The sequence below is a fragment of the Neophocaena asiaeorientalis genome, unplaced genomic scaffold (assembly GCF_003031525.2).
Source record: "Neophocaena asiaeorientalis asiaeorientalis breed wild unplaced genomic scaffold, Neophocaena_asiaeorientalis_V1.1 scaffold249, whole genome shotgun sequence".
Lineage (NCBI taxonomy): Eukaryota > Metazoa > Chordata > Mammalia > Artiodactyla > Phocoenidae > Neophocaena > Neophocaena asiaeorientalis.
Window position 1 is genome coordinate 6,393,549 of NW_020172625.1, and position 24,208 is coordinate 6,417,756.

The window sequence follows — 24,208 nt, forward strand, 5'->3', positions numbered from 1 at the left end:
ATTTCAGAGGTCATAATAATAGAAAACAGCCTTGTGTAATTGTGAGAACCTGGGGACTCCAGGAATACAATATGTCAGGGCTATTCTGTTCGGGGTCAGGAGTCAAAGAATGAGAACTGATTTTAGTAGAGGAGGTAATTTCCTCTACTGAATAACAAGTGTGCTGAAAATGAGTCATATTTGAAAAGGAAAGAATGACTAGAAATGAATATACTAGTCTATTGTTAAATTAAATTAGTAATAAAACAGCAAGGAGAATTTGTCCATAGAATTTCCTGAAACATATACATGAATCAAAACTAGGTTATATTGTTACTAAATCTCAGATCATTCCATTTTCTATCTTATTATATGATGGTGGTCAATGGGTTTTTAAAAACGTTTCATTTTTCTGTTTTTTATTTGAGATTTCAGTTTTAAAGTATGTTGAAAGGAAAAACTACTTAGTGAAAGACATATGAAACAGGCAGATTGGAGTTAGGAATGATCAGTCTCTCCAGTGCTATCAATGAAGGGAAAATTGCATACAAGATTAACAAAACTATGAATATCTTTATATTCATTGGAAAGTTTAGAGGAAAGGGATGGAGAGATCTGTATTTAAAATAGCACCAGTCTAGAACTCTGGAGGCTACAAAAAATGACCAGAAATGTGATATTGGATAACACATAAGTACATCTGTGCACCTATCTCATAATTTATAGAATAAAGTAATTAAAGTAAATTATCGCTTGGATCTTTTCCAGTTGTAAGACTTTATGCTTTAAGATCTTAATTTATATCACTCTAGCAGGTAAGATATGATGTTCAGGAAAGAAATAATAAATTTGGGGAGATAAATTGTATCATTACATTAATGTACCAAGTTTAGCAACTTTTTCCACTGTATTTAAACAAAACTTGTAAGTAATAAGAGTATATTTTGTAAGAAAGAATATATAAAACAACTTTGAGTGTAAGGGTTTCCTTCACAACATATTTTATTTAATTTCTTAGTTAAAAGCCTATATTATATACACGCACACGTACAGTCTCATCCAATCTGTTAGAATTTGGAATAGTGTGTCTACGGTTGCTTTAAAATTACAAAACTGTGAACTAAGAGGGAAAACTCATCAGTTCAAAAAATATACATTGTTTTTAAAAGAACAATATACGTAGCAGAATTGATTAAACCATGGAAAGAAAAATGTTATGGGAATTAAAGTTGAGTGAAAAATCAGTGGGATAGAATACTTGACCTCACTGGTACTATATCAAAAGGAGCTAAATTAGAGATAATGTAATTTAAAATTCTACAGAGTTTATTTGATGCTTTCCAAATTGCACAGGTGTGATCTTTTGGACTCAGAAAGGTATTATGTTGGCAGTGCAGAGAAACAGGTGGAAAAAATAACCTATCTTAGGATAATGTGTGAAGACTAGAAAATATTGATGGCACATTGATATGATTAATAGGATGTAGAATTATTAGAAGGAAAAAAATCGGCACAGTTAGTACTCAAAACAGGAACAGCTGAAAGAACTACTGCAGGAGCAGTTGGTGAGAGGAGAGAATAGACACTGTCTTAGAAACCTGGGTCAGATGGAATCTGTCAGAAAATTTGGAAATTTACTATTTCTATGGTTTCTAAGAAAAGAATAAAATTTACATTCCTTTAGCCAACAGGTTATATTTTCCAAAACGTATTCATTAATCTTATTTTATTTCACAAGTATTAAATATTAATATTAAGGTGTAACTCAATAACAAAGATTTAAGGAGAGTAAAAATAAATTTATTTTTAATAAAAAGTTAAAAATAATTAAAGATATGCTTACTACCAAAAGTATGTAGAGAACAAGGTTTAAGAAAATATATATTTATATCTTCAAAAATATTTTTTGAACACCACCAATATGAAGATACTTTTCATGTCAATGGGAAAATAGCCATACACAAACAAAAATAAATAGCAGACAGAAATTTGTAACTCTCAAAGAGAAACTGTACATTATTCTCATGGCCAAGGAATTTTTCTAAAAAACTGATCATGTAATGAGCCAAAAAAGAAAACATTACTAACATGGAATTAGTAGCATTGCATAATGATTAGTCTTAATTTCTATTTTTGAATAGTATCATTGAATAAATGAACAAATAGCTCAATAATTTCTTGGTTCTTCATGATAAAAATCAGAAACACTTAGTGCCTGGAAAATAGATTATAAATAAACTCTGGATCAAAAAAAAGGTAAAAAAACCTTGAAAATTATTTAGAATTAATGAAGAGAAATTACTGGGACACAACTAAAGCTGTACTTCAGAAGACAATAGCAGGTCTTCAGTACTCCTAAAACTAACAAGAAAGAATGATACTAAATAAGATTATAATTAAAATCTAGAGGAAAAAGTAAAAACAGGATGAAACAAGGCAGAAGGAAGAAATGCATAAGAATAAAGCTGAAATTATAAAACAAAATAATAGGCAAGAAGGGTAAATAAGATAAAAGGTGATTCTAAGGATAGATTGCTAAAATGGAAAAATTTTTGGTGAGTCTGATATTAAAAAAAGAGATAAATATAATAAAAATATTGCAACCCTTAAGAATGATGGAAAACATATAACCATAAACATAGAAATGATTAAAATTTTATGTGCATCTTTCCAGTATTAATTTTAATACCTAATGTGAAAGGATAGTTTTCTGGCAATATATAAACTAATAAAATTGACTCAAAGAACCAAATAACCATAGAGAATTTGGAAAACTAAATTTTTAATTTGCAATTAAAAATCTGCCACGTTTACATGGTTTTATCACAATATTTTCTCTGACTTTTAAAGTGCAGATAATCTCTTTGCAAAAACTATCCCAGATAATATAAAATTTAAAAAGATTTTATCAGTTTGTTTTATGAAGCTGTCATGCTTTTACATGAAAACTTGGGAAAATAATAGAAAAAGGTAAATTATAATTAAGTAATATTAGTAATAAATCCTAGAATTTTAATTAGATAATAATATAATGAATATAGCAATATGTTAAAAGATTAATAACATACCAGTACTAAGTAGGATTTCCTTGAATAATGGAATGACAGTGAAGACCATAAAATCCATGAATGTAATTCATAAAACCAACAATAGAAGCTTAAGTAAAATTTAATAATACTTAGCAAAAATTCCAAATAAAACTTCTATGTAAAATAGGCATAGATGGAAACTAATGTGTTAAAGAGTATCTCAGCTAGGAAACTGCATTGAAGAGTGAAATAATAAGCCTAGTTCCTCTGTATTTGGACGTATATTACCACTGCTATTATTGAACAACATTCTGGAAGCACTAACTAATGAAACAAGACAAGAAAATGAAGTAATACCTTATAAATATTGAAAATAAAGAAGTGCAAAAGTGTACATTTTAAAGGATATGTTTGCTTACCTACAAAGCATGCAAGATGAGTAAAAACAAGATAGGATTACCCAATTAATCAGTTGATTATGTATAAGGTAAAATTTAGCAACGATTTGTTCAAAATAAAATAAAACAAATATTAGTTTAATAATAAAAACATTGCAAACTGATAAGAAACAATTTAAAAAGAAAAATTCAGATCATAAGAAAATCTCTACAGTTTTTCTGAAGTACAAAAGCTAAATGTAGTAAATGAAGAGAGACTATTACAAAATGTTATGTTGTACCTAAAATGTAAATACTATCAATTTACTCTTTTCGTTAAAATCAAAATGAAAAAATTTAACAAAAATTCTACACAATAATTTAATATTGATTGGGAAGAAAAACATTTCAGAAGAAAGTCTGAGAATGGCAAAGCTTTAGGAGGAATTGCATTATTATTATATATGAAGTTTTAAAATATCATAGTTATTAAAAGAAATTGACATATACATATAAATTTAGAAAGAAAATATTTATTTTTAATAAAGTACTAATAAAAGTGGCTCTCTAAAGAAAATACCTGTTGAGCTCTAATTTATGTAGTGGGCAAATATAAATTTTACATGGGTAAATATCTACAGGGAAGAATATAATGAAACCTTAACATATAAAGACAAATGAATGATTTGTAAGCAACACAATTGAAAGAATCATCATAGTATACCAATTATGTGAGAAACCTTATTATTTTTTAAATAGAAAGAGAACCATATCATCCAGTTTCCTGTAGATAAATGGGCACATTCAAGTAATACACATAAGAAGAAAGTAAAATGATCAATTAACATATATTCTGGTTTATAAAAGAGGAACTAAAATAGTAATACAACCAAATAATGATGTCACCTTCACCTACTCATTAGATTGGCAAATATTTAAATGAAGATTTCAAATTAAGTGTTGGAAAATGGGGAAGGATGTTGGTACTTCATTACGTTATTTGTTAAAGGCTGAATAGTTACAATATTTTATGAAAATAATCTGGCAGTTTCATTTAAGTGAATATTCTGCAAAATTTTTGACCTAGGATCTCACTCTGAAGAAATTATTCTACAGAGAAAATAGCACTAGGATGTATAGTGATTTTATATATAAACACATAATACATATATAAGTAAAACAAATTGTATCACATCACTGTTGTAGCTGAGATGTAGAAATTACATGACTTTTTCAATATACATAATTATGCTAGTATGGAGTAAAATGCAACAAGAAAAAAGTGATATATATGTGTGTATATGCATATAGTGAACTGAAAGTTATTGTCACTAATCTTCTATTAATACATTACATTTGTTTAAAAAAACCTATTATGTAACTACTTCTTTGATTTTTTGATATCTTTATTTTACAATTCTTCAATAATGCTCTAAAAATCCAATACTTAATATGTTGGTACCTTTGAGATATAATTCTTCTGTGTCTAATTTGTACAAACAAAAAGATATGCCTTTCCTACACGAATCACTACCTTCAAATATATGAAACAGAGTCAAAGAACTGACTAATTTTGATGGCAAACTTGAGAGCTGTTTTCATGAAACAGGTGTTTGATCTGTAGGTAATTTATAAAGAAAACATTATTGAAGATAAACTGCTCATTCTTTCCCTTCAATAATGACTGTGATCTGAAGCAGAAATGAACAGTTTTGTTGCACTTAAACATTGATGAACACTATATTATTTCTCACTTTTCTCTGGTCATATTGTGCAATTCCCCATCTTTAACTACCAATTACATTCGTATAAACCCAGGTCTTTGTCTCCAGTCTGGACCTTGTGCTGCAGCTACAGGCTAATATCCAGCTGTACACAGTGAATATCTGAAGTCTCACAGACCTCTCAATTTCAACATAACCAAAGCTGAACTGATGGGGAGGGGGAATTCTGTGAAGGATTTAAGGCTGGGCTTGTAACTTCATATTTGATATTTGGTAGCTGTGTGATCTTGGGCAATTTATTTAATGTCTTTACTTGTTAGCTTTTCTTATGTGAGTGTTAATAGCTATCTCATAGAAGATTAAATTATATTTGTGTATAAGGAAATCTCTAAATAAACATGCCTCAAGAGGAGGAGAAATTTTTGGTCCTTTGCCATCTGACAGTGCTTCCTTCTTCTGTGAATAGATGGGCTTGAGAAGCTATTACTGGGAAATATTTTTCTGTTATATGTAAATATAACATATTTATTCCATTTCCATGAGATAATATATATTTTATTCAAAAGTGCAGAAAATAAAGGCAATAGATCTTATATGGTCTTTATAGAGTGTACGATGTTATGAGAATTTTTATGTGCTTGATACTCTATATTATTTCTATAAGAGAAGACAGAATGATCTAACGTAAAGTACCATAATTGAATAAATGAAAATTGTAATTGGATGTGAATAATTGTCAGTCTTCTCAGGCCTTGTCAAAGAAGGTGGCACACTTTCAGGGAACAAAATTGACTATGGATGGATGACTTTCTCTCTCCCCTAAGATGTGTGGGTGGTGGAGTTGGGGGGCTATGGGCATAGAGGGGGTCTCTCATTCTGTCTGGGCCTTTGAAACAATTCAAAAATTCATCATTATTTAACATTATCTTATTTAAAAGTAAAGGAACTTTGTTGAAAGGCACTTCTGATATCTCTTTTCTGGAGTTTTAATTAATTTTGCAGGGCCTCCTAAGGAATAGAGACTCTCCACCCTGATCTGTGCTTGAAATTTGCCTTAATGTAGTTTGTTTTACATTTAGCATGGTGCTAAGTGCAAAATAAATTCTCAGTAAACAATAGATATCATTGTATTCAGGAATTGTTCTGCCTCTCCTAATACATGGACCACTGTTCTTACCTCAGTGAAAAATACTACCATATATTCCTTCCCATGTATGAAACCTGAAAAATGATCTTACCTTATAGTCTTCTCTTTTACCATCATCATCTCTTCATCATGTCCTGTCAATTTTACCTCCTGGTTGACACTTATTTTTGAGTCTCCTCCTCTACCTTTTCATCATTGCTGCCATAATTGGCACCTTCACTGCTTTCCTCCTAAACTTTGCAATAACCCACCTACTTCCAATTTTGTACTATTCTATTCTCTATACTGTTGACAATATTAACCTTAAAAATGTTTAAATCTGATAAAATGCCAGTCCTAGAATCCTCCTTTCCAGATTGAAGTTATACATTGAATCTCAAAAGTTTTCAAAGATATTATTATTTCTCCAGTTACATTTTCAAGATTCGTTGTGCTCAGAATTTCTTTCACCTCACCGGCTATTCTGTTACCACTCAGCAATATTGACAACTTATAATTCCCTAAATAAATCTTATTAATTCATGTTTCTGTGCCTCCTTATATATGGTTCATACTGCCTGAAACAACAACAAACATTATCCTATGGTCTTGCTTAGTTTTAGTTAACATGGATTCATTCCAAGTGGGTTGAGCACCTTTTGTCCTGAAAGGTGAGATGTAGGAGGAGCAGACATTATCCTCACATAAGTCATAGTTCATTCAGACTGATGGGGTAAAAAGACTTGAATGATTAACTTAGCTCTAATCTAGTGATTAAAATGTATGTTTTTGGTTATATGGTCTTCCCATAAGTCATGGTTTTTAAAGTACCAAACACAAGCATTTTTGCAGGTATAACTCCTCAGCAGCTTGCCCATCTGCAATACCATTCCTGGATCTCTGACAGCCGCAAGTCCCAAAACCCCTCTTTTTAATTCTTGGAACTCATCCTGTCTCCTGTTAATTTTCTATTCACGTAGCCTGACCCACAGCCACCATAACAGAGGCAGGAAGAATCCTCTGATACCTGCGTTTGTCTTTAGTGGGAAAGGGTATTCGTTTCATCATGGGCAGGACCATTCATCCTGGATTAGTGAGGAGAAAAATCAAAATTGCAATTTTCTGATGTGGTATCTTAGAAGCTTCATTCAAGGACACTGAACAGAACAGAAGGTTACCAAAGCAAAGAAGATCAAAGAAGTACCAGGATCAGGAAGCAGAAAACAGTTTATTTTATAACTGTAAAGAAGCCTTAATATTTGTCTATTCTTATAAATTTATATTTTTTGATTTTTACATATATATACATACATACATAGTTTTATCTAAAATATATCAAATATTTAACAGCACTACTTAAAATGTATTCTAATTAATTAAAAAAAAAAGACCTAGTATTATTACCTGAAATAAATCCTGAAAGAAGAGCACTGTAATTCTACAGTGAAATTGCAATCATTAATTTGGTCTGCAGAGTAATAGGGCACCAGGCATGCGAGTCAGAGTATAGCAGAATATCAGGGCCAAATCAGGACAATGGAAATGAATGTATCAGTAGTACTCAGAAGATTTGGTGTGTCAAGCTGAACAGAAGACAGATTTTTCTCATTCAGAGCTACGTTGCTGCGGATTCAAGCAAGAGATTTAGTAGTGGGAAAGAGAATAAGCCTATCTGAATAGCTTTATGTTGGAAAGGATGATGTGACTAGGGAAGTAAACAGGTCAGAACTTGACCTTGGATTTTGTTTTAGGGAAAAGAGAAGAATTTGATCTGATAAAAATAATATTTGAGCAGCTGTAGAAAATTTTTGGGGAGTAAACCTAGATTTTTGTGTTTCTCCTCCTGAATTTGTTATGTATTTAGAACTTACAAATTGAAATACCTAAGCTGGTGAGAAAGTCCAAAAAATTTGAAGGCAAAAAAAAACAAAACACGAAGAGAGGTCTGAAATCTTTCTGTACTAGGTAATAAGAGAAATTATGAAAGAAACAAAAGTAGCCTCCAGTCTTGTGTAAATGGAAGTGCATCAGGATTATATTTCTAACTTTTTTGTGGGGGGAGGTATCAGTCCCATATAGCCTGCACATAAGGAAGAGACCCAGAGGTATTTATCTGAAATGTGAGATCTTTGCTATTAAATGTCAATCCACCCAAAGTAGGACCTTGCAGGCCCTGAAGGGTTAACACTCCTCCCAAAGGATCTTGTATCCAGAGCCTGGTACAGGAGGGAATAGAGCTCAATTTCTAATATGATTCAGTCTAAAGATAATTAGAAGGCTTAGTTCAGTCCCTAAAACCCTTCCAGAATTCACGTGAGTTTGCTGGAGCACTAATGGACTTTGCCTCGTCATGAATTCCAGCTTGAACTTGCTTATTCTGAGTTATTTTAGTATTCACCAAAGAGAAGTTAGTGTAAAATTTTACTGCTTGGGTTTCTTCTGTCTCTGGAACACAGGGAGTGACTGATGATCTAGGTAGTGATTCCGCCCCCAGTTAGCCACATTGGGGTCAGCCTCCTAGATTTCCCTGAAGAGCAGCAAAATACTAATGAAAATAAGGTTTGAAAATAGGGCAAGAGAGAAAATAAAAAGAAACCCACTCAAATATTGATAGTTTAATTACTTTTTTATAGAAACCTGAGAGACAACTAACAGTCAAAAACTTATTCTTAATTTTATAAATGTTGGCATAAGAGAAACTCTTATTTTATCTGTCTCCCCTCTCTCCTTTTGTAAGGGAGATTCTATGAAGTTCAGTGCCAACAGCAGAAAAAAAACAAAAGGTATAAACTAGATTTCTTGACCTCTTCTTTTTGTCAAGACCACACTGTTGAGTAATATTCACTGATAGCACAATATTCAACTCCAGTTAGCCCTCTCAATTTAACTAGATGCATAGATACATTGTCCTTGGGGAAGCCATTTTCCCTTGCAGAGCCTCAGTTTTCTCATAACTAAAACTGGCATAAGAACATTGCCTGCTTTACTTATTGGCCAAGATTATTATGCAGTTTAAATAACACATATATGTATGTATTTATATATATATAATATAATTGGCCTATATTAGAGTTACTATAATCTTCAAGTTTTTACAAAATCGTTTTTAAGATTGAGGGTACAGATAAAAAGTTATGATTTAATTTCTTTTCTCAAGGATTTACCTCATCATTGTGATGTGTTTGCACTGAAGAGAAAGGGAGAATAATTATGTTCTTTCACGTTGGAAATGTGTGCTGGCCTGGGAACAACAGTGACTTTGGGCAGAGATTCTCAAAGTGTGGCTTCCTAAGACACTTTCAGGAGTTTGTGAGATCAAAACAATTTTCATAATAATGGTAAGCCGTTACTTGTTCTTTTTATTTTATTCTCTCATGAACATATAGTGTAGTCTTCCAGAGACTACATGTCATGTGATATCACAATAATTTCAGTACAGAAGGAAATTTGAGAATCCAGCTGTCTTCTAATAAGCCAGGCATTAAACAACGTTTTAAAAATGTAATGCAATGCCATTATTCTCAAATTGTTATGGGATATTGGAAGATAGTTATTCTTCAAAAAAAACCGATGTTTGTGTTAACATGTAAGAAACATTATTTTAAACTAAATAAATAATTTTTAAATTTCTGTTTTAAATTATAATATAGTAAATTTTCATATATATAGCCAATGTAAACAAAAACTCTTAGGGGTTCTCACTAACTCTGAGAGAGTAAAAACTTCCTGAGGGCCAAAACTATGAAGAACCACTGACTTAGAAGTTAGCAGAGGATGGTCAGTGGATTGATAATGAGTAATTATGTTAATAAATAAAATGTTTATATCATTTTAGTAATTACAAAGTGCTTTTCACCTCTTTCAATGATTTGAATCCATGCTATTTTGGTTATTTAGGTTAGTGATCCTTCCTATCATTTCTCTAATCTTCCCTTCAGTTCTCAACTCTGCGTCATATTGAAGGCATTGGTAAGGACAATTTTCTCTGCCAAGTTCTTAACATTAGATCGGTGGAACAGTGAAGTCGAATTCTAAAAATAAGAGTCAAGAGACATGCAAAGAGTAGGTCTTTACTTCAGGCTCAGTTTCCTTTTGTGAGCCAGAGCAGCCTTCTTCAGGTGAAATCTGGAGGGTTGCACTCTTTGGTCAGCTTCTGCACCTGCTCCTCCATAGGTACTGAAGGTTCATCTTTCTTGAGGCTATTCATGGAGTTCTCCTGCCAGACTCTCCAAGACTTGAATCATTGAGGAGTCCATTTCTTTTCTTTTATTCCATTATTTCTAGCTTTTTTAAACCCCTTGTTGCAAGCTATATCTCACTTTCTGTCCTGTTCTGAGTTGTCAATATTTCTGTTTAATCCCCTATCCTGAGTTTTGTTTTATTTCAATTCATTTCTTATTTATTTATTTATTCAACGCATGGGGAGTTTTATATTTATGTGAAGGAGGGGAAGAGTAAGAGGAGGAGAAGAAAATGTCTTGCCCTGCTGTATGTACATATGTATGTATGCATGTATGTACATGCTCAGACCCGATAGGAGAGAAATGAGTACATGCCAGGTGTAAGGGGAAGGAAAAAATGCCATCCAGAGAAAATAAGTTCAGATGGAAAGACTTTCTGGAAATTTAGATATGCTTTTTCTCTCAATTACCCAACTAAACTAAGAATCTAAACTCAGATGAAAAGTTATTGTATTTTAAACGACATCTCCTAGAAAGCTCAAAAGTTTGTAGAAATTACCCAGCTAAACTAAGAATTACCCAGCTAAACTAAGAATCTAAACTCAGATGAAAAGTTACTGTATTTTAAATGACATCTCCTAGAAAGCTCAAAAGTTTGTGGAAATCATTCTATGAGAGGTTTTGGCTGATTTTTTGAAAGGAGGGCTTACTGCCTACACAAGATTTAACTCTAGGGCATTCAGAGTGATGGTAGATAGAGAAGAATACTGAAGACTGAAAAGATTGAGAAAGAAAGAGAAAAAGATGGAAAAGAGGGAGGGAGGGACAAATTAGGAGTATGGGATTAATAGAAACTACTATATACAAAATAGATAAGCAACAAGGTTATCCTCTATAGCGCAGGGAATTATAATCAATATCCTGAATGGGATATAATCTGAAAAATAAAACTGAATCACTTTGCTGTACACCTGAAACTAACAAAATATTGTAAATCAACTATACTTCAATAGAAAATATACTTTCAAAAAGATGGAAAGTAAAAAAAAAAAAGACTAAGCAGACATTTGTGAGGGTCGTTGTAATTTGCTGAAAACTTAGGGAAAGAATTTTAAAAACCAAGTACTTTTGCATGGGGCAAAGGCTCTAGAGAAATACTGAAAAAAAATAAGATTTTTCTAGTAGGCTGGTGATATAATGGTTTATTTTTTTCTTTCAGATTTCCATTGATTTTTGGTTGTCACATAGTCTCCCTTTTTTAACATGTTTATTGGAGTATAATTGCTTTACAATGTTGTGTTTCTGCTGTATAACAAAGTGAATCAGCTATAACTATGCATATAACCTCATATCCCCTCCCTCTTCTGTCTCCCTCTCATCCTCCCTATCCCACCCCTCTAGGTGGTCACAAAACACCCAGCTGGTCTCGCTATGCTATGCAGCTGCTTCTCACTAGCTATCTGTTTTACATTTGGTAGTGTATATATGTCAATGCTGCTCTCTCACTTCATTCCAGCTTACCCTTCCCCCTCCCGTGTCCTCAAGTCCACTCTACACATCTGTGTCTTTATTCTTGTCCTGCCTCTATGTTCTTCAGAACCTTTTTTTTTTTTTCAGATTACATATATATGTGTTAGCATACGGTATTTGTTTTTCTCTTTCTGACTTACTTCACTGTGTATGATCGACTCTAGGTCCATCCACCTCACTACAAATAACTCAATTTCATTTCCTTTTATGGGTGAGTAATATTCCATTGTATATATGTGCCACATCTTCTTTATCTATTCATCTGTCAATGGACACTTAGGTTGCTTCCGTGTCCTGGCTATTGTAAATAGTACTGCAATGAACATTGTGGTACATGTCTCTTTGAATTATGGATTTCTCAGGGTATATGCCCACTAGTGGGGTTGCTGGGTTATATGATAGTTCTATTTTTAGTTTTTTAAGGAACCTCCATACTATTCTCCATAGTGGCTGTATCAATTTACATTCCCACCAGCAGTGCAAGAGGGTTCCCTTTTCTCCACACCCTTTCCAGCATTTATTGTTTGTAGATTTTTGATGATGGCCATTCAGACTGGTGTGAGGTGTTACCTCGTTGTGGTTTTGATTTTCATTTCTCTAAAGATTAGTGATGTTGAGCATCCTTTCATGTATTTGTTGGCAATCTGTATAGCTTCTTTGGAAAAATGTCTATTTAGGTCTTCTGCCCATTTTTGGATTGGGTTGTTTGTTTTTTTGATATTTGGCTCCGTAAGCTGCTTGTAAATTTTGGAGCTTAATCCTATGTCACTTGCTTCATTTGCAAATATTTTCTCCCATTCTGAGGGTTGTCTTTTCGTCTTGTTTATGGTTTCATTTGCTGTGCAAAAGCTTTTAAGATTTTTCATTAGGTCCCATTTGTTTATTTTTGTTTTTAATTCCCTTACTCTAGGAAGTGGGTCAAAAAGGATCTTGCTGTGATTTATGTCGTTGAGTGTTCTCCCTATGTTTTCCTCTAAGAGTTTTATAGTGTCTGGCCTTACATTTAGGTCTTTAATCCATTTTGAGATTATTTTTGTGTATGGTGTTAGGAAGTGTTCTAATTTCATTCTTTTACATGTAGCTTACAGTTTTTCCAGCACCACTTACTGAAGAGGATATCTTTTCGCCATTGTATATTATTGCCTCCTTTATCAAAGATAATGTGACCATATGTGTGTGGGTTTATCTCTGGGCTTTCTATCCTGTTCCATTGATCTATATTTCTGTTTTTGTGCCAGTACTATACTGCCTTGATTACTGTAGCTTTAGGGTACAGTCCAGGAGCCTGATTCCAGCTCCATTTTTGTTTCTCAAGATTGCTTTGGCTATTTGGGGTCTTTTGTGTTTCCATATAAATTGTGAAATTTTTTGTTCTACTTCTGTGAAAAATGCCATTGATAGTTTGATAGGGATTGCATTGAATCTGTAGATTGCTTTGGGTATTATAGTCATTTTCACAATGTTGATTCTTCCAATCCAAGAACATGGTATATCTCTCCATCTGTTTGAAGCGTCTTTAATTTCTTTCATCAGTGTCTTATAGTTTTCTGCATGCAGGTCTTTTGTCCCCTTAGGTAGGTTTATTCCTAGGTATTTTATTCTTTGTGTTGCGATTGTGAATGGGATTGTTTCCTTCATTTTTCTTTCAGATATTTCAGCGTTAGTGTATAGGAATGCAAGAGATTTCTGTGTGTTAAATTTATATCCTGCTACTTTACCAAATTCATTGATTAGCTCTAGTAGTTTTCTGGTAGAATCTTTAGGATTCTCTGTATATAGTGTCATGTCATCTGCAAACAGTGACAGTTTTACTTCTTCTTTTCCAATTTGGATTCTTTTATTTCTTTTTCTTATCTGAGTGCCATGGCTGAAACTCCCAAAACTATGTTGAATAGTAGTGGTAAGAGTGGGCAGCCTTGTCTTATTCCTGACCTTAAAAGAAATGGTTTCTGTTTTTCACCATTGAGAATGATGTTGGCTGTGGTTTTGTCATAAATGGCCTTTATTATGTTGAGGTAGGTTCCTTCTATGCCCACTGGAGAGTTTTTATCATAAATGCATGTTGAATTTTGTCAAAAGCTTTTACTGCATTTATTGACAATATTATATAGTTTTTATTGTTCAGTTTGTTAATATGGTATATCACATTGATTGATTTGCTTATATTGAAGACTCCTTGCATTCCTGGGATAAACTCCATTTGATCATGGTGTATGATCCTTCTAATGTGCTGTTGGATTCTGTTTGCTGTATATTGTTGAGGATTTATGCATCTGTATTCATCAGTGTTATTGGCCTGTAGTTTTCTCTTTTTGCAACATCTTTGTGTGGTTTTGGTATCAGGGTGATGGTGGCCTCGTAGAATGAGTTTGGGAGTGTTCCTCCCTCTGCTATATTTTGGAAGACTTTGAGAAAGAGAAGTGTTAGTCTTCTCTAAATGTTTGATAGAATTCGCCTGTGAAGCCATCTGGTCCTGGGCTTTTGTTTGTTGGAAGATTTTAAATCACAGTTTCAATTTCAGTGCTTGTGATTGGTCTGTTTATATTTTCTATTTCTTTCTGGTTCAGTCTTGGAAGTTTGTAGTTTTCTAAGAAATTCTCCATTTCTTCCAGGTTGTCCATTTTATTGGCATAGAGTTGCTTGTAGTAGTCCCTCATGATCCTTTGTATTTCTTCAGTGTCAGTTGTTACCTCTCTGTTTTCATTTCTAATTCTGTTGATTTGGGTCTTCTTCCTTTTTTTCTTGATGAGTGTGGCTAATGATTTATCAGTGTTTTTTATCTTCTCAAAGAACCAGCTTTTAGTTTTATTGATCTTTGCTATTGTGTCTTTCATTTCTTTTTCACTTACTTCTGATCTGATCTTTATGATTTCTTTCCTTCTGCTAACTTTGGGGATTTTTGTTCTTCTTTCTCTAATTGCTTTAGCTGTAAGGTTACGTTGTTTATTTGAAGTTTTTCTTTTTTTTTTTTTGAGGTAGGATTTTATTGCTATAAACTTCCCTCTTAGAATTGCTTTTGCTGCATCCCAGAGGTTTTGGGCCATTGTGTTTTCATTGTCATTTGTTTCTAGGTATTTTATTGTTTCTTCAGTGATCTCTTGGTTATTTAGTAGCGTATTGTTTAGCCTCCATGTGGTTGTATTTTCTTAAGTTTTTTCCTGTAATTGATATCAAGTCTCATAGCATTGTGGTCGAAAAAGATACTTAATATGATTTAAATTTTCTTAAATTTACCACAGCTTGATTTATGACCCCTGATATGGTCTATCCTGGAGAATATTCCATGAGCACTTGAGAAGAAAGTGTATTCAGTCATTTTGGGATGGCATGTTGTATAAATATCATTAGGACCATCTTGTCTAATGTGTCACTGAAATCTTGTGTTTCATTATTTATTTTCAGTTTGGATGATCTGTTCATTGGTGAAAGTGGGGTATTAAACTCCTCTACTATTATTGTGTTACTATTGATTTTCCCTTTTATGGCTGTTAGCATTTGCCTATGTATTGAGGTACTCATGTTTGGTGCATAAATTTACAATTGTTATATCTTTTTGTTGGATTGATCTTTTGATCATTATGTAGTGTCCTTCTTTGTCTCTTGTAATAGTCTTTATTTTAATGTGTATTTTGTCTGATATGAATATTTCTACTCCAGATCTCTTCTGATTTCCATTTGCATAGAATATCTTTTTCTAACCCCTCACTTTCAGTCTGTATGTGTCCCTAGGTCTGAAGAGGGCCTCTTTTAGACAGCATATATATGGGTCTTGTTTTTGTGTCCATTCAGCCAGTCTGTGTCTTTTGGTTGGAGTGTTTAATCCATTTACATTTAAGGTAGTTATCAATATGTATGTTCCTATTACCATTTTCTTAATTGTTTTGCGTTAGTTATTGTAGGTGTTTTCCATCCCTTGTGTTTTGTGCCTAGCAAAGTTCCTTTAGCATTTGTTGATAAGCTGGTTTGGTGGTGCTGAATTCTCTTAGCTTTTGCTTGTATATAAAGGTTTTAATTTCTCCGTTGAATCTGAATGAGATCCTTGCTGGGTAGAGTAATCTTGGTTTTAGGTTTTTCTCTTTCATCTCATTAAATATGTCCGGTCACTCCTTTCTGGCTTGCAGAGTTTCTGCTGAAGGAACAGCTCTTAACCTTATAGGGATTCCCTTGCATGTTATATGTTCCTTTTCCCTTTCTGCTTTTAATATTTTTTCTTTGTATTTAATTTTTGATAGTTTGATTAATGTGTGTCTTGGTGTGTTTCTCCTTGGATTTCTCCTGTATGAGACTATCTGCGCTTCCTGTACTTGAGTCACTATTTCATTTCCCATGTTAGTGAACTTTTTGACTATAGTCTCTTCAAATATTTTCTCAGACCCTTTCTTTTTCTCTCTTCTTCTGGGACCCTTATAATTTGAATGTTGGTGTGTTTAATGTTGTTCCAGAGGTCTCTGAGAATGTCCTCAATTCTTTTCATTCTTTTTTCTTTATTCTGCCCTGCAGTAGTTATTTCCACTATTTTATCTCCTGGGTCACTTATCCGTTCTTCTCCCTCAGTTATTCTGCTGTTGATTCCTTCCAGAGAATTTTTAATTTCATTTATTGTGTTCTTCATCATTGTTTGTTTTCTCTTTAGGTCTTCTGGGTCCTTGTTAAACATTTCTTGTATTTTCTCCTTTCTGTTTCCGAGATTTGGGATCATCTTTACTATCATTACTCTGAATTCTTTTTCAGGTAGACTGCCTATTTCCTCTTCATTTATTTGTTCTGGTGGGTTTTTACCTTGCTCCTTTAACTGCTGCATATTTCTCTGTCTTCTCATTTTGTTTAACTTACCATGTTTGGGGTCTCCTTTTTGCAGGCTGCAGGTTCGTAGTTTCTGTTGTTTTTGGTGTCTGCCCTCAGTGGGTGAAGTTGTTTCAGTGGCTTGTGTAGGCTTCCTGGTGGAGGGGACTGGTGCCTGTGTTCTGGTGGGTGAGGCTCGATCTTGAGGCTGCATCCAGTGATGTGTTTTGGGATGTCTGTGAACTTAGTATGACATTAGGCAGGCTCTCTGCTAATGGGTGGGGTTGTGTTCCTGTCTTGCTAGTTGTTCAGCATGGGGCGTCCAGCACTGGAGTTTGCTGGCCATTGAGTGGAGCTGGTTCTTAGTGTTGAGATGGAGATCTCTGGGGGAGGTCTTCCCGATTGATATAATGTAGGGCTGGGAGGTTTCTGGTGGTACAACATTGTGGACTCAGCTCTCCTACCTCTTTGGCTCAGTCCTAACAGCGGGCCAGAGCCCCAAGTCCCTGCCAGCCACACGGCTCACAGTAAAAGGCAAAAAAAAAGTAAAAAAGAAATCGAACAGATATAACCCCAAAGCAAATTGTAAAAGCAAATAAACAGACAAAGTCACACAAAGAAACGTACACACACACACACTCATAAAAAGAGAAAACACACACACTCATAAAAAGAGAAAACAAACAAACAAAAAACAAACAGCTAGAACCCTAGGACAAATGGTAAAAGCAAAACTAAACAGACAAAATCACACAAAGTCACATACACACTCATAAAAAGAGAAAAAAGGAAAAAAATAAAATATATTAAAAAAATAAAAAATAAAATAAAGGAAGAGAGCAACCAAACCAATAAACAAATCCACCATTGATAACAAGCACTAAAAACTAAACTAAGACAAACATAGAATGGAAAACAACTCAGATGCAGAAAGCAAGCCCCATGTCTACAGTTGCTCCCAAAATCCGCCACCTCAATTGTGGGAACATTCATTATCTATTCAGGTATTCCACAGATGCAGGGTTTATCAAGTTGATTGTGGGGATTTAATCTGCTGCCCCTGAGGCTGCATGGAGAAATTTCCCTTTCTCTTTTTTGTTAGCACAGCTGCTGGGGTTCAGCTTTGGTTTTGGCCCTGCCTCTTCATGTAGGCTTTCCTCAGGTGTCTGTTCCTTGCCTATACAAGACAGGGTTAAAGCAGCAGCTGATGAGGGGGCTCTCTTGCTCACTCGGGCCGGGGAGAGGGAGGGGTATGGTAGTCATAATTGGAATGCAAGGCAAGCCTGCAGTGGCAGAGGCCAGCATGACATTGTAACAACCTGAGGAGTGCTGTGTATTCTCCCGGTATAGCCATACTCTATACGATTATTGTTTACACATGTGACTTGTCTTCATCAGCACATAAAGAATTCTCTGGGGTCAATTTTCAAGATCTATTCATCCATATACCCTATTGTGATTATAAAGGTATTTTTCTAAAAGCAGGTAGTTAAGTTTTCTCAGTGAATGAATTAAAGGTGCTGTCATTAGTTCTCATTTGTACTTGTATTTTCATTATTGTTGAAAAAAATATATTAGATATGTGTTTTTCATTCAGCTCTGTTTATTAAGTATCTGTTACATGCCAAAGCAAACATTGTCCTAAGCCCTGGGGATATTAAAATGAACAAGAGATAAGAGATTTCCTCTTTCAGGGAACATGGCAACAATACTTCTGTTGCCATGCTCCCTATAAAAGCACCAAAATCCACCCAGCCTCTTGGTGATGATATAGATGTGTGTTTATGAAGCACAAGGGCTTTCAGGTGACACACAAATTTTTGGTTTAATAAGTCAATGTGTAGGAGTATCTTTTGTTAAATAGAAGATGAGAATTCACATTCATTTAAAGCAAAATCTTTATATTCTATCATTTATGATTTTATAGTGCATAGCACAGTGACTGCCACATAGCAGGGGCTCAATAAATATATGTTGTCTTGCTTTGAGTAAGTGATGAATAAAGTTTAGTATCAGAAGAAACCTTAGAAGAAAGGTTAGAGGTCACTGTATCTTTATTTTACTAAGAAAGAAATTGAAGGCCAGAGATCTGGAGACTCCTGAACTTATAAATAACTAACTTGTGACAGATGGGATCTAGAACTCTATTACCTTGACTTCCAGTCCAATGTTGAGTCCCTAGAACATGCTGCAGTGCTATTTCTTACATCATCTTCTGAGTAAACTGAAAGTTGGAGGGGATAATGGTACATTCTGTTGTTTACAATCAGTTTCAATACTTCCCCCCAAAAATAAGGTAAGAATAGCTAAGACTTACTAAGTCTTTTTATAGAACTGTATGTTCTATAAAATGATTATCTCCTTCACAAAATTAAATTGTTTAGCTTAATCAAAATCAGCCAGTATTCTATTGTTTAATTAGTCACCTGCTTTGAAGCTAAATACACACTCTTATGAAGTTTTAAATATAATCTGAGGTCATCATGTTTTAGTGTTAGCATATGCTAAGAACTCACATTTCTATTTATGATCCAATTTCTACTTTAATCATTTATTAATATAAAACATTTTGTTCCTGTTTTGAAATAAATGTCTTTTCTGATAGAGAGTCTTAATATAATTATAATAATCAGGATCTACTAATTATTTTTGGCTATATACAGATAACATTTTATTAGAAAGTCTTCAATAGTAGGACATAAATACCTCTTTCCATAACTAGTGTCCATTAATAATTTGTACTTGATTGAGTTACAAATTGTTTATGAAAACATACAAAGTAATTGCCTTTCATGATTAGAATGGGGATAATGTTGATTGATAAAATTCCAGAAAAGATCAGAATCCTTTCCTTGAGACGATCTAGATCTAGGGTAACATAATGGTTCTGAATTATTTTCGGACTATCATCTGGTTTCTCTCAGATCTGAAGGTCATTGAAACCCTTTTCAAAAACTCTTGGAAAGATTTATTGGTTATGAGAGTCTCCTGTTCCTGTTGAAAATTCATCGTTTAATAAGATAAAGTTTCAAGTACAAGGATTTTTACTGTAGCATCAATTGTTAAAGAGAAAACTTGGAAATAACTTAAATATCTCAATAGGAGAATAGGAAATTGCAGCAATTAAAAAACAAAATTAGGCAAGTCTCTTTATGCTAACAGTTCCAAGACCTAATGTAGAAAGAAAAATTATCGTTACAGAAGTAATTAGTTACAATATACAGATGGTGGAAAATATGCAAAGTAATAGTAAATATTTGTGGATTGTTATATATATTTTTTAAAAAACTGTTTTTAAGAGCAGTTTTAAGTTCACGGGAAAATTGAAAGGAAAATGCAGATTTCCCATATACACATGCACATCCTCTCCCATAATCAACACCACTGACCAGAATGGTACATTTGTTACAGCTGGTCACAGTGTACATTAATGAACCTATATTGACACATAATCACCCAAAATCCACAGTTTATATTTTTGTTCACTCTTGATTTGTACATTCTATGGCTTGGATGAATATATAATGACATGTATTCATCATTAGTATATGTTGCACAGTATTTCCACTGCCCTAAAAATCCTCTGTGCTTTGCCTATTCATCCCTTCCTACCACCACCACTCCCAGCCCCTGGCAACCACTGATCTTTCTGTTGTCTCCATAGTTTTACCTTTTCCAGAATGTAATATAGTTGGAATCATATAGTGTGTAGCCTTTTCAGATTGGCTTCTTTCATTTAGTAATGTTTATTTAAGGTTCCTCCATGTCTGGGGCATTTTTACATATATAAATGTATAGAAAAAATGTCTAAAGGGACTTACATCAAATTGGTCGTAGTGGTAACTTCTGGGAAGAGAGTAGAGCAATATGCTTGGTAACAGGAGAGAGTCAAAAAGAATTTTTTCTTATTTGTAGTATTTACTTATAAGGAGAATGTATTCCTTTGCTTTATATAATTTCAAATTATTTTAAATGTAAATAAATAGGAGTATTCTAGTTTCTGTTTTGATATGTAAATGGCTTGGAAGTAATCCCTACAGTTCTCAAAACAAGAAAAAAAATCTGAAAACTCACAAATCAAAATAATTCTTAGATCCATCAGAAAAACGAGGTAAAAAGTTGCAAAACTGGTAGATATTAATCCAACGATATCAATAATAATCATAAATGTGAATAGTCTTAATACACCAATAAAAAGACAGTGGCTGTCAGAGTGGATAAAAAGCTAGACCCAACTATAGTTTGTCTACAAGAAATTCACTTTAAAAGTGAAGACTCAGATAGGTTAAGAGCAAATGGATGGAGAAAGATATATCATATTAACACTAATCAGAAGAAAGCTGGAGAAGCTATATTAATTTCAAACAATGCAGAGTTCAGAACAAGAAAAATTAACAGGGACAAAAGCTGCATTACATAATTCCAAAGGGTTCATTCTCCAAGATGACATAGGAACCTTAAATGTGTATATATCTAACAAAAGAGCATCAAAGTACATGAGATAAAACTTATAGAACTACAAGGAGAAATAAACAAATCCATCATTATAGTTGGAGGTGTCAACATCCTTCTTTCAGTAATTGATACATTAAACAGGCAGAAAATCAGGGTGGATATAGATAACCTGAACAGCACTATCAATCAATCAACTTGATCTAATTGACATTTATGGAATACTCCATCCAATGACAGCAGAATACACATTCTTCTCAAGCTCACATGGGACATTAACCAAAGTAAACCACATTCTGAGCCATACAACATACCTAAACGAATTTAAAATAATAATACAAAGTATGCTCTCAGATCCCAATGGAATTAAACTAGAATTAATAACATAGTGAGAGCTGGAAAATCCCCAAATACTTGGAGATTACACAAAACACTTCAAAATAACACATTGGTTAAAGAAGTCTCAAGATAAATTTCAAAATATTTGAACTAAGTGAAAATGAAAATACAGCGTATCGAGTTTGGGGGTGATAATAATGTTTAGAGGGAAATTTATAACATTAAAAGCATACATTCGGAAGTCAGATAGCCTAAAATCAGTAGCGTAAGCTTTCACCTTAGAAAACTAGAGAAAAAAAAAGAGCCCTGTAAGTAAAAAATGAACAGAAAATATAGAAATAATAAAAATTCAAACAGAAATTGTTGAAATTGAAAACAGTAAACAGTAGAGAAAATCAACAAAACCAAAAGCTATTTCTTTGAGAAGATCAATAAAATTGATAGACCTCTGGTCAGTTTAACCAAAAATAAAACTAAAAAAAGAGAAGACATACATTGCTAATATCAGAAATAAAAGAGGAGTAATTACTACTGATCCTCTGAACATACAAAGGATAACAAGCAAATATTATGAATAATTCTATGCCCACAAATTTGATAACTTAAATGAAATGGACCAGTTATTTGAGAAACAAACCCTTCCAAACTCACACAGAGAAAGAAATGACTTGAATAGTCCTATAACTATTAAGAATTTGAATTAATAATTAATAACCTTTTATATAAAACACCAGCTTCCAATATTTTTATTTATGAATTTTGCCAAACATTTAATTAAGAAATGATACCAATTCTCCACAAACTAGTGCAGAAAATAAAAGTAGAGGAAACATTTCCTAATTAATTCTATAAGGTCAGGATTATTTTAATACTAAAATAAGATTAAGAGATTACAGGAAAGCACATCTACAGACTGATCTCACTAATGAACATAGATGTAAAAATTCTCAACAAAATACAAGCAAATCAAATCTAACAACGTGTAGAAAATAAATGCACCATAGCCAAGTGAGATTTTTTTCTAGCTATGATAGGCTATTTCAAAAATCAGTCAATGTAATCCACTACGTTAGCAGGCTAAAAAAAAATGATGTAATCTTGTAATTTGAGAAAGAAAAAGAAAGATACCTATATAGTAGAAATAAATCTGTATCAGTGATTACTTTCTCCTTGGTGGAACAAATATAAATTATTTTCTTCATGCTTTTTAAAAAATCAGTTTAACTGGAATAACTACTAATTACTATTCTGAAAAAATTAAATTTGAAAATACAAATTAAACTTTTTTGCTACTAAAGTTATTTGTATTATATTTTGTTCAATAATCATATTCTTCCTATGATTAGACAAATAAATCTTACTTGTTAACTGAGTGTTTATGAATGGTTTCTAGACACTTGGTCCTGTCCAAAATGTCCATAAGACATTTGGTTCACTCCAAAAGGTGCTTGAAATTTGGTCCTATCCAAGATGTCCACAGGCATATTTTGTCCATGCCAGATGGTTTTGAACAGGACCAAATATCAAGAACCCTTTGGTATGGACCAACTGTCTAATGGACATTTTGGATGGGACCAAATGTCCTGCAAGGAAAGCTATAAATGTAATATACATCTGCTCTGATTTTATCTGAAGACTCTTATTTTACATTAATTTTAATTTAGCAAACTACCTCTCACATCATTCTGGACATAATAGAAATCCTGAGTAAAAAAACTTATGAGTAAATAAGTGCTCAAAATTGGATGGTCTCTTACATTACTCATTTATTTATGATAATAGCTCCTTTGTTTATAAATTGAAATGAGAAATATTCTCTATTTATTGAAAATCTGTCAGTTATAATTATGTCTTCATTGAATCCGTGTAGAAGTATCAAAGTATCAGCAGTATTTAACTCATTCATGTATGAAAACTGAGAGTTTACATATTCTAACCTCTGAAAAGGATGCCTGAAAAACTATAATTTTGAAAGAAACAAATATGCAAAAAGTATGATGAAAATTATGAAAAGCAAAAAATATTTTGTTAATCTGCAGTGCAAAAAATTATTTGGTAAATATGCATAGGGATTTCTATGTTAGTATGTCATGGATATATAATTGCATGAACAAGAATTAAAAAAAAACAACTACTTTGAAATGACCTGATGTCAAAATGTTCATTTTGGGATTTGAGTAAAACAATGAACAGCTCACTGATACATACTCTTTTTACTTCTAAAGTCTTCAGTTTTCTACTTATATCACATCTCTTGTTTTCTTTCTTCAAACTTTTTGGTTATTATTTGCCTAGTATATATGTTTTCATCCCTTAGTTTTCAGTCATTTTGAATATTTTTGTTTTGTTTTGTATTGTTCATAAATAGTCTGTAGTTGAACTTTATTTTTTGTTTGATTTCAGATTGAGAGTCAAGCATTTTTAGTCAGTTCATTTATATTTATCGTAATTTAAAATTATTTTTGTTTTTATTTCTACCATTTTATTTTGGATTTTTATTTCCCAAGATCTTTATTTTTTTCTTTTCTATCTTTTAATTATGATGTTTTCACTGCATATTTTTTTCCATTTTAAAACTTAATTTTTTATTTTATAAGATTGGATTTTATTCTGTCTTTCAGTTCTTATGTTTTAAATATAACTGGTATCTACTGTTGTTATAAAGCACAAATTTATTTAGTTGATTTTC